General features: G+C 52.5%; 1 long non-coding RNA gene across 1 annotated transcript; it reads right to left on the reverse strand.

Moving 5' to 3' along the window:
* Window positions 1-11855: 11855 nt before the first annotated feature.
* LOC130260067 (uncharacterized) lies at window positions 11856-13994 on the reverse strand. Its single transcript, XR_008841734.1, has 2 exons — window positions 13905-13994; window positions 11856-12050 (listed from the first exon to the last, which is right to left on the reverse strand). It is a non-coding gene; the product is annotated as an uncharacterized LOC130260067 (long non-coding RNA).
* Window positions 13995-14297: the final 303 nt, after the last annotated feature.

The following is a 14297-nucleotide window of genomic DNA, read 5'->3' on the forward strand; positions in this document are numbered from 1 at the left end:
TGGGGAGGAATGGACACGTTCAGGAATATTTTTCACAGTCACTTTCAGAGGAGGATCCCTCAGATTTCCTTCACCTTCCTTCCCAAGGTGCAAATTTTTAATAATCATATTTCAAAGAGCTGTTTGTGTTGTTGTGAACTTGCATTTGAACTGGAGCAGAACAACTGCTCCAAAGGAACAATGAGACATTTTGAACATCAGAAACTCAGAGGATGGAAAAAAAAAGTACCCTCAATTTCTTTGGGCTCCATCCCAGCTCCAGGACAATTAATTCTGTGTTTCCTTCGAACACACTGGATGTTCCCTTTACTGCAGCAACTGCAGAAGATAAGAGCCATGACCTGGCACCAACTCTGGGTGCTGAGGAATTTCTAAGCTCATTTTCTGATAAGAGCCTTCCCAGGGTGTTGGAAACAGTCTGTTTTCATGGCTACTCTGCAAGGTCAAGTTGTTTAGCAAGGGCCACCCCCAGTCATGCTGAACAGACTGAAATTAAGGTGGGAAACAAGGCTGTGGCACTGCAGACCCTGCAGCTCACAAGGCAGGTCCTGCTCACCCAGAAAAGCAGAGGAAGGAAGGGAATTCAGCTATAAAGGTGCTAAATTAAACATTCACATTGTCCTTCTGCAAGGGGAGGGGTTTCTGCTCCAGGGCTGGGTGTGAGAGTCTGTCTCACCCTGGCCAGCAGAGGTGGGCTTGGTGTGTCTGGAGCAGAGAACATTTGCAGCCTTTGGGCTGGATGAGAAGCTGGGAGCTGCAGAATTGCACCTTCTCCCATGGAGCTGTGTGACCAAATCCAACCTTTGTGTGTCCAGTCCTGCTGCCCAGAGCAGGGGGAGGATTGGAGTTCCCAGCACAGACCCTCAGCTCAGTGCAGGGCTCCATCCCTTACCCCTTGAACAGCATCCTCGGGGCTGCCCTGAGCACCAGCTGTGCTGTGGGGCTGGGCTGCCCCTCCCTGCCCTCTCCAGCACGTCCCATGGAGAGGCAGCTCCTGCTGGGCAGGGCAGTGACCCTTGGCTGGGCACCAGGGCTGAGAGCCCAGAGCTGCTGGGCTGGGTGTCTGGGAGGAGCAGGAGCCAGCAGGATGCACCAGGTACCTCTGAAAGGTGTTGGGAAAATCCCTCTGGCTGGGAAGTGTCCATCAGCTGCACCCTGCATGGTGCAGGATCCCCCATTCCTGCCTGCCCAAACAGCTGGGAAAGGACTTGGCATTGCCAGAGGAGGGACCATTTGCTGGGAATTCCTGCAGAAGAGGACAGGGCATCACCCCACTCCCCAAGCCCTTGCTCAAGGGGCAAAAAGGAGAACAGGTGAGCCTTGACCTGGGAACAAAGAGCCTCCAGAGGTGTGAGCCTGGGGTCACCCTGCTGGGGCTGGGGGCAGGAGAAGAGAAGAGAGCACCTGGGACCCAGGAGAGCAGTGCAGGGGCCTGGGCAGTGCCAGAGCTGCTGGCTGGGAGCTGATCCAGGCAAAGGCTGCAGCACAGAGCTGCCATTGACTCCAGAGGCACGGGCACCCCCTTGGAGGAGGGACTTGTGTGTTTGAGGCTCTGCAGAGGGTGAGTGGGCTGGTGGGGGCTCAGGGTGGAACTCCAGGATACTGAAATGCTTCAGGGCTGAGATCACTCTTGGCCCCGTGGAAAGACTGCAGAAGATTTATTGACGTTTATCTTCATTGCTGCAGAAAAATGAGTGGTGTGTTTGAGCCAGAAAGGCAAAATCAGGCTCTTGGAAAAGCAGCAGGGAGAGTTTCCAAAGCTGCTGGGTGTTTCAGCAAAGGTTCCCCCACCCCAGCCCCAAAATGCTCCTGCAATAAAATCCCAGCTGTGGAGGGAGAGGAGCAAGGAGCTGTCTGGAGTCAGGGATGGCCAGAGGGGCCAGGGCTGGCTCTGGTGGGAAGGTGGGGAATGGGCACTGTCCCTGCCAGAACTCCCCATGGGAGCTGGGAAGGTGGGGAGCACATTGCCCTGAGCAGTTCTGCCTTGCCCTTCTGGGGAGTGAACCTGACCAGAGCACCACCAGCACCGTGTCCTGGGCAAGCTCTGCCCTCCAGGGCTCTTGGCCTTCAATAAATCCGTTAAATAATGTTAAATAAACAGCTGGGGAAATGGGGAGGGTGGTTCACAGGGAGCTGCTGGGAGGCCACTGAGTGCAGTGTTTGTAGGATTTTCTTTGTGCACTGCCACTGCTGTGTGCAATGTTTGTAGGATTTTTTGTGCAGTGTGTGCAGTGTTTGTAGGATTTTTGTTTGTGCACTATCACTATTGTGTGCAGTGTTTGTAGGATTTTGCTTTTGTGCAGTGTGTGCAATGTTTTTAGGATTTTGTTTCTGTGCAGTGTGTGCAGTGTTTGTAGGATTTTGTTTCTGTGCAGTGTGTGCAGTGTTTGTAGGATTTTTTGTGCAGTGTGTGCAGTATTTGCTGGATTTTGTTTTTGTGCAGTGTGTGCAGTGTTTGTAGGATTTTGTTTCTGTGCAGTGTGTGCAGTGTTTGCTGGATTTTGTTTCTGTGCAGTGTGTGCAGTGTTTGTAGGATTTTTTGTGCAGTGTGTGCAGTGTTTGCTGGATTTTGTTTTTGTGCAGTGTGTGCAGTGTTTGCTGGATTTTGTTTCTGTGCAGTGTGTGCAGTGTTTGCTGGATGCTCCCTGGGCTTGCAGAGGGGTGAAGGGCAGCTCTGGGACCTGCTTGGATCTGCTGCTCACCCGGGTCCTTGCTGTCCTTGCTGCCAGGAGGGAGCACAGCTGTGGAGCAGGGCTGGCACACGGATCCCACCGGCGCAGGAGGGCTGGGGATGGGCTGGGGATGGGCTGGGGATGGGCTGGGGATGGGCTGGGGATGGGATGTGTCAGGAAATGCTGGACCTCATGCCAGGAGAGCTCTCTGGGAAGCAGAGATTCCCTGGGCGGGGTGGATGGGAGGGGTGGCACAGGGGAGGCTCTGTGAGTGTCCTCCAGGTGCCCACCCTGCGCCCCAGCAGCAGGAAAAGCCCCCGGGCTGCCGGGAAGACACAAACGTTTTGTCTGAGGGCTCTGGGAGAGCCGAGCAGAGCTTGGCTGGGTGTCCCTGCCGGGGGCAGGGATCCTCGGCTGTGCTGCCCAAGGGAGCCTGAACAACCCGCAGAGACCGGGGGACACCTGCGCCGACCCCAGCCCCTTTCGGAGCGGATTCCTGCCCTCTGCTCCCTTCCCTCTGCAGTTTCCCAAAGGAAATCTCCAGAGAGCACCGCCCGGCACATCGCACACATCGCGAACACCGCGAACATCGCACACATCGCACACATCGCAAACAAACATCGCAAACATCGCACACATCGCAAACATCGCACACATCGCGAACATCGCAAACATCGCAAACAAACATCGCGAACATCGCAAACATCGCAAACATCGCAAACATCGCACACATCGCACACATCGCAAACAAACATCGCAAACACCGCGAACATCGCAAACATCGCAAACAAACATCGCAAACATCGCAAACATCGCAAACATCATCGCAAACATAGCAAACAAACATCGCAAACATCGCACACATCGCGAACATCGCACACATCGCAAACAAACATCGCAAACATCGCGAACATCGCACACATCGCAAACATCGCAAACACCGCAAACATCGCACACATCGCACACATCGCGAACATCGCAAACATCGCGAACATCGCACACATCTGGAGCCGCTGTCCGGGCCCGGGATGCCCTGTGACTCCCTGGCGCTCCTGCCCTCGCCGAGGTATTTTTAGGAGCTGCACCGGCTGCGGCTGCGGCTCCGCAGATAAGGAAACAATCGCGGCCCCGGTTATTTTCGGCTCTGGGCAGCTCCTCACCAGCAGCATGACTTTGTAATAAACAGAATCTCCCTTCATGGAGGGCGCGGGGGAACAATCGCCCCATTGATCCCCCGCAGCAAGGAGGCCGCAGGAAGGAGTCAAGGAGGGCAGGGCTGGCACAGGGGCTGGGGCTGCTCTGGGAAGGGCAGGAAAGGCTCCGGGACAGCGGGCTGGGCTCCCCCTGGCCCTGCTCCTGCTGCTGGGGCGGCACAGCCCACCCAGCCCAGGGCACCCGCTCTGGGGTCTGGGATGTGCCCAATGGGGTCTGGGATGTGCCGAATGGGGTCTGGGATGTGCCCAATGGGGTCTGGGATGTGCCGAATGGGATTTAGGGGATGTGCCCAATGGGGTCTGGGATGTGCCCAATGGGATCTGGGGGATGTGCCCAATGGGGTCTGGGATGTGCCCAATGGGATTTAGGGGATGTGCCCAATGGGATTTAGGTGATGTGCCCAATGGGGTCTGGGGGATGTGCCCAATGGGGTCTGGGATGTGCCCAATGGGGTCTGGGGCATGTGCCCAATGGGGTCTGGGGCATGTGCCCAATGGGATTTAGGGGATGTGCCCAATGGGATTTAGGTGATGTGCCCAATGGGGTCTGGGGGATGTGCCCAATGGGGTCTGGGGGATATGCCCAAATGGGATTTAGGGGATGTGCCCAAATGGGATTTTGGGAGGTTTGGGCTCTGCAGGAAAAGGAGTCACAGGAGGCCGGGTGGCTGCTGTGGGTGGCACAGGGACAATGGCCAGGAAAGGGCTGATGGAGGCTGGGAAATCCTCCTCACTGCCCCTCCTGCCCCACTGCCCCCACCAGGCTGCTCTGCCCCCACACTTCATTTTCCTGAGCTGGAAGGGACCCTCAAGGATCCCCAGGTCCAGCTCTTGAGCAAGTGGCCCATGCAGGGATCAAAGCCCCAGCTTGGTGTCCTCAGCAATGTCCTAAGCACTGGGGCAGCTGAGGAGGGTTTTGGGGCATTCTGTTGAAGCAGACTGGGTTTTGGGAAATGAGAGCAGCTGTGCTCAGGGCAGGTAAATCTCAGTCTCTGTGCTGCCTTGCCTGGGCTGCCTGCAGGTTTTGGGATAGGCTGTGGGTTCCTTCCCTGTGCCTCACTAGGGAGGTTTGCTCACTGGGAATGGCTCAGGCAGCCACACAAGATGAAAACATCTGATAAAAGGTGAGGAACACCAGTTCTGGGCCTTGCTGCAGTCCTCTGGAGATGCCCATTTTGTCATCAAGATGTCTCAGGGATTTGGCTCTTTGCCCCAGGAGCCAGAGCAGCAGGAGAGGGGTCTCTGCTCCCAGCACCAATCTCACATCTCTGCTGAGTTGCTCATCTCTTCCCTGTGCACTTGGCCAACGTTAAAAGGGGAATAAAGTCTCCTCTGGGGAGATGTGGGGCTTATTTATAAACATTTTCAAGTGTTCTGAGCTCTGCAGATGAAAGGGGCTGTTAAAGTGAAAACCAAAGTCTTCTCATCAGTCCTTAGCTGTGGGATAACAGCTCAATTTACCCTGCCAGGGAGCTTTGGCTCCTTCTGATTGCTCTGACAGCTGATTGCTGCAGTTGGAGGGATGCTCCTCTTGGCCAGGGGATGAGGAGAATGAGAGAAGCTTTTGGCTCATCTTGGCAGGCCCAGGTCTGGTTTGCTTTTGTTTCTCTGTCTCTTTATAGCATTTGTGAATGTGTTGCTCCTGTTTGACTCTTGGGAATAGATATTTGCTTGCACCATCAGCCTGGCTTATGTTCATGGGAACTTCCCAGCTGGCTGCCAGACTGTGAGTCATCCATCCCTCTGGGCACAGCAATCCCAAAAATCAGGGATGGGGCCCTGGCAGGCCTGGCTGCCTGTCCTGGAGAGGGGCAGAGCTGGGGTGGGAGAGCTGAGCTGCAGGGCCAGGGAGCTTCAGACTCCCTCAGGAGCTGGATTCCCTCTGGATGCAGGAGTCTGAGCCCTGGGTGAGCTGTGGGCTGGGGCTGCCTCCCTGCAGGACACAGGAGGTGTTGCTGTGCTGACCCTGCCCCAGGAACAAGGGCAGGGGCTGCCCAGAGGAGCAGGAGTGAGGAGAAGCAAAGCCAGAACGTTCTAGAGAGCTGTGGGGAAGCAGAGCTGAGCCGGGGGGGCTCCCGGGGCTGGGGGCACAGGGGGTGTGGGGCAGGAGGGACAGTGTCCCCAGACATGTCACACCTGCCAGCACTGCAGCTGAGGCAGTGCAGGGATGGCCAGGGACCCCCTCAGCCCCAGGGGCTTTTCTCAGTCCCAAATGTCTCTGGACAATGCTGAGCTGAGTTTCCAGGAATACAACTTTTACTACATGGAACAACCATGTTTGTATATCTCCTTTCATTTCCTGCTGCTCTACCAATTAAACCAACATGAAAGCCATAATGCCATAAAATATGGGAAACATCTAGAAGAGGAATTATGAAATCATTTCCTCTTGATGTAAGTAAGTACTCCATCCCTCTCAGTGAAACTACTTGTGATTTTTGTCTAATTACACAGCTTTTCATGGTGCTAATGAGTGATCCACAGTGAATATCCTACCAGGGCTCTCACTCCTTACTGCTTTTGATGTGGGAATCTTTTCTCTCTCTTTTGAAAACGAGTAAATGTAATTCCATGCTTGGGTTGATGCACAGATTCTAAATGTTTGTGTATTTCAACAGCAGTACTTTGTGTGTCCTCAACTTGACATCATTGCCAGTATGAGCAAAGCCAGGCTGGACACTGGGGCTGGAGCAGCCTGGGACAGTGGAAGGTGTCCCTGCCATGGCAGGGGGGGATTTTAAGGTCCCTTCCAACCCAAACCATTCCATTATTCTGTCATTCCATGACTTCCCTCACACACAGCCCTGGCTGTGATTTTACACAGACATGGGCACCTCTGGCTGATTCCTTCCCTGGCCCTGAGCTGGTTTTGGCTAGAGTGGAGAGAAGCTGCACCAAGGAGGTTCAGACTTGATGTGAAGGAACATTTCTTTAGTGAGAAGGTGATCAAACACTGGAACAGGGTCCCCAGAGAGGTGCTCGATGCCTCAGGTCTGACAGTGCTCAAGAAACATTTGGACAGTGCCCTTAACAACAGGTTATTCTATTCTATTCTATTCTATTCTATTCTATTCTATTCTATTCTATTCTATTCTATTCTATTCTATTCTATTCTATTCTATTCTATTCTATTCTATTCTATTCTATTCTATTCTATTCTATTCTATTCTATTCTATTCTATTCCATTCCATTCCATTCCATTCCATTCCATTCCATTCCATTCCATTCCATTCCATTCCATTCCATTCCATTCCATTCCATTCCATTCCATCCCATCCCATCCCATCCCATCCCATCCCATCCCATCCCATCCCATAATTTCTAATTTTGCAGGAAACCCCAAATGCTGGCATTTACCCCAGGACAGATGATAACAGATTTCCACTCAGTAACACCAGATTATTTTGTTCTATTAATGCCCAAACATAAACATTAATGCAATCCTAAATCTATTTAACCTCCACCCAGAGCATCACACTTAATTTGCTGCACTGCTATGGAGTTAGGACTTTATTATTATTATTATTATTATTATTATTATTATTATTATTATTATTATCAAACCATTCATTTGAAGCACTGAAATGCACAATCTATAAGCTCAAAAAGAAGCTGCTCTGCCACAAAGGAGAAATTGGCAATCACTCATTCAGTTTTGGCCTGCTCTTAAGAAGAGTTTTGGTTCCAGTGTGACCACATTCCCTGACAGGAAACTCTCCCAGAACAACTTGGCTGCTCCCTGGTGAGGTTTTATCCTGGAATCCACTTTCCCACGCTCTCCCTTTCTCACACTGTGGCTCCACCTGAACCTGGGAGAGTCTCAGGGCTTGGTTCTCCCTCTGTTCCTGCAGACCAGCAGGTCAGAGCAGGGCTGGTTTCACTGCCCTTGAAGCACTCTGTGCATCTCCAACACCTGGCTGAGCACCCCACTCCCCTGCAGGGCTGAGGTGGCCCCAGGGTGTCACCAAGGTGTGACACCTGCCACTGCCCTTGCTTTGCCAGGGGACAAGTGAAAAATGAAGTTTTTCTGTGAGGCTGCAGTGCAGCTGTAAATCAGCCAGCAGCTCTGGCAGTTCTGTGCTGCAGGAGGGGTTTGTTTTATTCCTGGGTAGGAAGCAGCCCAGGACTGTCTCTGAGGTTTCAGCACCATCCACCAGGCTGGGGCCAGGATGTGGCCTGGAGAAGGAGCATTGCACACGGGGTAAGCACCTACAGAGACAGGGGTGGGCACTCTGGGAGAGAGGGGCTGCAGAGCAGAGCTGGGGGTTCTGCTTGGTGCCAAGGGACAGAGCCAGCAGTGCCCTGGAGCCAGGAGGGACATCCCTGTCATTGGCATTGCTGCCAGGCCAGGGGGGATTGTCCAGCTCTGCTCTGGGCTGGGGCAGCCTCTCCTTGGGCCAGGGGGCAGCTCTGGGCACCACGATATGAGAAAGGTACTGAGGCATGAGAGAGTGGGGAAGGGTCTGGAGGGGCCCTGAGGAGCAGCTGGGGGCACTGGGATGGTTCAGTGGAGCAGACTGGGGGCACTGGGATGGTTCAGCTGGAGCAGACTGGGGGCACTGGGATGGCTCTATGGAGCAGACTGGGGGCACTGGGATGGTTCAGGCTGGAGCTCAGGGCAAGGCTCTTCCCCCAGAGGTGCTGGCACTGCCCAGGCTCAGGCTGGAGCTCAGGGCAAGGCTCTTCCCCCAGAGGTGCTGGCACTGCCCAGGCTCCCCAGGGAATGGGCACGGCCCCGAGGCTGCCAGAGCTCCAGGAGCGTTTGGACACCAGGGATGGACAGGGGGGATTGTTGGGGGCAGGGGCTGCACTGGGTGATTCTGGTGGGTCCCTCCAGCTCAGGGATTCTGTAATTCTGAGTTCACCACGGAGCAGACCAGGCAAGCCTGGTCACTCTGCTCTGCAAGGCTGGATGGAGGCTGAGGCCCAGGCAAACAGGGCTTGAGGAGCTGCTGTTGCAGCAGTGCTGCCATGGGGAGGAGGATCTGCCCCACACTCGCCTTTGGGGCTGGCACCAGCAGCTGCTGTGCCACAGGGCTTGGCTGCTTTGCTGTAAATAATTCCTGGAGCCTGTGTGCTGTGCCCAGGCCTGAGGGAAGACGGAATTTCCATGGCTCAGTCTTGCTCTGCACATTGCCTGCCCCCAGCCTGTGGGATTAATCACTGCCTTTCACCAGCACCAGAACAAAAAGATCCCTCCCCCCATGATATAATAATCTGAAAATTCCACAGCTCCAGTTTAGCCGGAGCCAAAAACCTCATTCTGGAGATCCTGCTCCATTTCTCAAAGTCCCTGTGCCTTTGAAGCCAGCTCCTGATTTCAGTGGGATGATCCAGCACACTCTCCAAACCCTGTGAATCACTCTGGCCTCGGGGAATTGCCACAAGTCACTTGAGTGGCTAAAAATATCTCAGAGGAAGCAGCACAAAAATCCCCATATCCACTGATGCTGGCTGGGAGGCCACAAATGACCCTGGTCCTGCTTCTGCCTCCCCATTCCCTGCAGGTTATTCCTTGTGGGAGCAGATCCCAGCAAACACAGAGGTTTGTAGGACACTTGGCTGCTGTTCAGGGGGAGAGGGGTGGTGGGAAAAAGCATTTGTGTGGTTTGAAGGTGGCCTTCAGCTCTGATTTCCAGGGGGTTGTGAAGGGCAGGGGGTTCTTCCAGAGCCAGGAGTGCTAAGCAAGGGGGCTGATGGTACTTTTAGAATGGTGGAATTAAGCCTGGAAAAGGCTGTGAGATCATGAATCCAACCATTCCCCCTGGAATGCACTGCCAGGGCCACCCAACAATGTCCCCAAGATCTTTTAAATCCTTCCCAGGACGGTGGCCCCATACTGCTCTGAGCAGTTCCAGTTCCTTACCACCCTTTCCACTGGGAATTTTCCCCTGATATCCAAACTAAACCCACCCTGGAGCAACTTGAGGCTGTTTGATGTTCTCCGGGGCTGGGTGTACCCACCTCCCCTGGAGCTGTGCTTGGTTATCTGAACCAGTCCTGCTGGGGAGGTTTCAGTGAGAAGCTGCAGTGACAGAGGGGCAGAGGATCTGCTCAGCCTGGATGTGGCACCAGCTGGGCCATGGCCCTGCAGGGAGCTTCTCCCTGGGTGGTTCAGCTGTGCTGGTCCCCAGGCTGCCCCACACAGCGTGGCCAGGAAGGGAGTTCCACGTGTCACACACTCCACAGGTCCCAGCCAGGCAGGAATAAATCAGCCCACCCCAAAAATTCACTTTTCCTGTGACAGTAAATGCTCTTCCCCAGCCTGGACCTTGCAGTGCTGGAGCAGGAGCTCCTTGGGGGGTTTAGGAGCATCCCACTCATCACAGAGGGGATCAGCCCAGCCAGTTCTCTGGCTGAGGGCAGGTTTCTCCTGCAGTCACCTCAGCTCACCTCAGACCTTGGGTTCACAGCACAGTGCTGCTTTCTGCCCTCTCCTTCAGAGGAGGCTGATGAGCACATGGGGAGGGAACAGAAAAATCTTATGAGTGCTTAGCAAGTAGTTCTAAAATAGAGATGTTGGCATACTTTGACATAGATGCTGAAAACAGCCATGTCAAGGTTTGAAGCCTCTTCCTTTGTTTAGATGATACCAAATGCCACAAAGAACCAACAGACATCCTGTCCCAGGGATGGCAGGAAAGGTCTGAAGATAAGATAAAAAAGCCATAAAACTTGATAATTTAGTGGTGCCTATAGGTTGCATGCAAATATTAGGAAATTAGTATATTGTATTAAATTAGTTATTAAAAATTAGAATATTCATCATAGAAAAATACTTATTGTATTGTAAACGAAAAATCACTCTCTTACCTCTAACCCCTCACCTCTAATCTCTCTCTAAGATCTCTCTTAACCCCTTGCTCTTATCTCCATGCTCTACACTCTCTCTTACATCCATGCCTTTATAATAAACTACAAACCTAAAAACCAGGAAAAAAAAAAAAAAAAAAAAAGGAAAAAAAGCTCCTAAGTCTGTCCAGCGACCGTCCAACAACATAACCCCACAATGAGCACGTGGGGATGTCCCCATGGTCTGTCCCACAGCCTCAAGGACATCAAAGCTGCCCAAAGACAATTCCTGGGGGGCTGCCAGGACAATGCAATGAGCCCATTGAGTCCAGCTGTCCCACCTGGAAATGTCACCTGAGCAGGGAGGGGTCACCCAGACTCTGGAGCCTGATGTGTTTCCAGGGCTGGATGGACAAGGATGACTCTGGCAGTGGCCACAAAGCCAAAGACAACACAAGCTCTCCATGCTGGTCCTGTGAATAGAACACACACTTTGACTGTACAACAGCTTGGAATGATGTCATGTCCCAAATGGAAACTGGTTCCTGTGAAGGAGTTTGGCTGTTCCCCAAATTCTGGAGCAAGAGATGCTGAAATGAAAGGGGCAGACATTGGGAAGAGTGAATATGTCTAAAAAAATTGAGTTTGACTGCAAACAAAGCAAAGAATGAAAAAGAAAATTGGAAAAAGTCAAGTAAACATCCTCCATGATGATATTTCCAGACAGTAGAAATATGGTGCAAAGCTGGCCTGGGTTTGTTTATGCTGGAGACAGTCATATCCGAGTGGAAGATTATTGCATTCACTTCCAGAAATAGCTGGAGAATACAAGCAGCAAACATCCCCCTTGCACAAAGGTCACATCTGCTGGATGCACAGCACAGGTCCCCAGGCAGCCACAGCCCAGGGACTGATATTTCTGAGTGCAGGGTACCTGCTATCCCCTCAACTGACAGCAATTTGGGCAAGTGATTAAAGCAAAGTTTATTCCCCTGCGGTTTTATTGATCCCACCCATCCTCCCTCTGCATCACTGAAGTTGTTTCTGTTCCCAGCTTGGGGAGGTGAGGTCTGAGCACACAGAATCTGCTGCATCCTCGCTTTGTCCACTGAAAGAAAATCCACAGAACACCACAAGAGAAAGCCAAGCAAAACAACCAAAAATTACCCATTTGAGCACTTTTTACCCACTAACATTTGCTTTATTGAGATGAGCCTTGTTCCCCCTCCCCAAAGACAGGTGGGGAGGGGCCAGAGCTGCAGCTCCTGGGCCAGCCTGGGGCCAGCTGCTGCCTCTGGCCCCACAGGCAGAGCAGAAATGCAGCTCCAGGTGTTTGCCCCGTGCTGGGGAGTGTTTTCCTGGGGAAGGGCTCTTTGGATGGAGAAGCAGGTTAATAACCCAGCACAGCCTGGCTCCCTGCCAGCCAGACTGGGATGGAACTGCCCAGCAGAGAGGAGCAAAGAGCCCCCCAGAGCTCTCCAGAGGGGCCTGGGTCTGATTTGTGCAGCCCTGCAAGAGCCAGGCAGGCTGTGCCATCCCTGTGCCCATCTCTGTGCCATCCCTGTGCCCATCCCATCCCTGTGCCATCCCTGTGCCATCCCTGTGCCATCCCTGTGCCATCCCTGTGCCCATCTCTGTGCCATCACTGTGCCATCCCTGTGCCCATCTCTGTGCCATCCCTGTGCCCATCCCTGTGCCCATCCCATCCCTGTGCCCATCCCTGTGCCATCCCTGTGCCCATCCCATCCCTGTGCCCATCCCATCCCTGTGCCATCCCTGTGCCATCCCTGTGCCCATCCCATCCCTGTGCCCATCCCTGTGCCATCCCTGTGCCCATCCCATCCCTGTGCCATCCCTGTGCCATCCCTGTGCCCATCCCATCCCTGTGCCCATCCCTGAGCCCATCCCTGTGCTCATCTCTGTGCCCATCCCTGTGCCCATCCCTGTGCCCATCCCTGTGCCCATCCCTGTGCCATCCCTGTGCCCATCCCTGTGCCCATCCCTGTGCCCATCCCATCCCTGTGCTCATCCCTGTGCCATCCCTGTGCCATCCCTGTGCCATCCCTGTGCCCATCCCATCCCTGTGCCCATCCCATCCCTGTGCTCATCCCTGTGCCCATCCCTGTGCCCATCCCTGTGCCATCCCTGTGCCCATCTCTGTGCCCGTCCCTGTGCCCATCCCTGCTCAGTGCCCAGCACCCTCAGGGGGAGGAATCTCTGCTGCCTCATTTCAAACCTTCATGGCAGGGTGACAATGAGCCTTCCATCCCTCTTGTATTTTATATATATTTTTATATATTTTCAAACACTTTCTGTGCACAAACGGTGTTGAGCCCTGTCCTTTGGCAGGATCAGGGTTTGTCAGCCTGTCCAGATCTCCCACCTGGCACACGTGGGTGATCCCTGAGAGATGCAGGAGGTTTGGATTCACTGCCCCAGGGTCAGAGCCTTCCCCAGCTCAGCCTCCCTGCAACCTGGGCATGCTCAACCTGGCACACAGCAAACCTGCTCTAAAAATCCACCACTCCTCTGATGTTTATCAGAGTGGATTTCAGAGGAAATGATTGATTCAGGTTGAGCTGAGCTCCCTGTGAATCAGGTGTCTGCAATTCAGCACACCAGGCAGACAAAACCCTTTTCTGCTGATTCTCCTCTGCTCTGCTGTGCTTTTTCCCTGGTCTGTGTTTATGGCCAAGGAATTTGGTGCCAGTCCTTAGCTGTAATTTCAGTGGATGCATGGTATAAATTTTGGCATGCAAAGATTAATGCATTAATTTTTAAAGAATTCTTATGTGTTTTAAAATGAACACTGAAAGCCTTCAGCACTTGCACACCAAGCACTTTCCATCTCTCCTGCCATCTGTATTGTATTAAAGGGTATAAAAAGTCCAGCTGAGCTATTCCTGCTGAATTCCCTGGGATAACTCTCAGGAAGAGAGGGCCATTTAATGATGGGCTGCCTCAACATTTCTTTCTATTTAACAGGAAAAAGATCCCAAACCCTCTGCAATTCTTCAGCCCTTTGCTAGGGGAAGGAATTCATAAACTTCTGTTGCTCAATGCATTTGCACCATGCTTTGCTTTTTAACACATGTGGGTTGAGAACCTGGGAGTAAATATTCAGCCTTTCCCCTCCTTTAATTCCTGACTTTGAAAATTAAAATTTTAGTGGCAAGTGATGAATCATCATCAGAATTCAAACCATATGGTGGAAGCACTTCTCACATTTTCAGCTCTTCCCAGGGCTGTTTCTTCCTTGAAAATAACTCCACAATAGACTATTTCCCTCTCAGCTCAGCTGTAATGAGCCACATGAAATGCTGTGAAATCCTCCTCATGGTTTCAGACTGCAGAAACCACAAATAAAATATGAATATTTTAGCCAAGTCTTCCATTATTCTCTCCAAAGAGCAGTTAATACATTTTTGGTGATACATGGAGCTTTTGTCCCACAAAAGGATCATTTTAGACATGGAAAACAACTGTATTTAGCTGGCTGCCATGATGAAGTGTGCTGCACATCTGTGTCTTCTGCAGTGCTCCTGTGCTTATTCTCATGTTTTGCTATTTCTTAGCAACAAAAGGAACTTTGAAAAGCTTTTTTTTTTTTTTTTTCCC

Source organism: Oenanthe melanoleuca, chromosome 17 (genome assembly GCF_029582105.1).
Source record: "Oenanthe melanoleuca isolate GR-GAL-2019-014 chromosome 17, OMel1.0, whole genome shotgun sequence".
NCBI lineage: Eukaryota > Metazoa > Chordata > Aves > Passeriformes > Muscicapidae > Oenanthe > Oenanthe melanoleuca.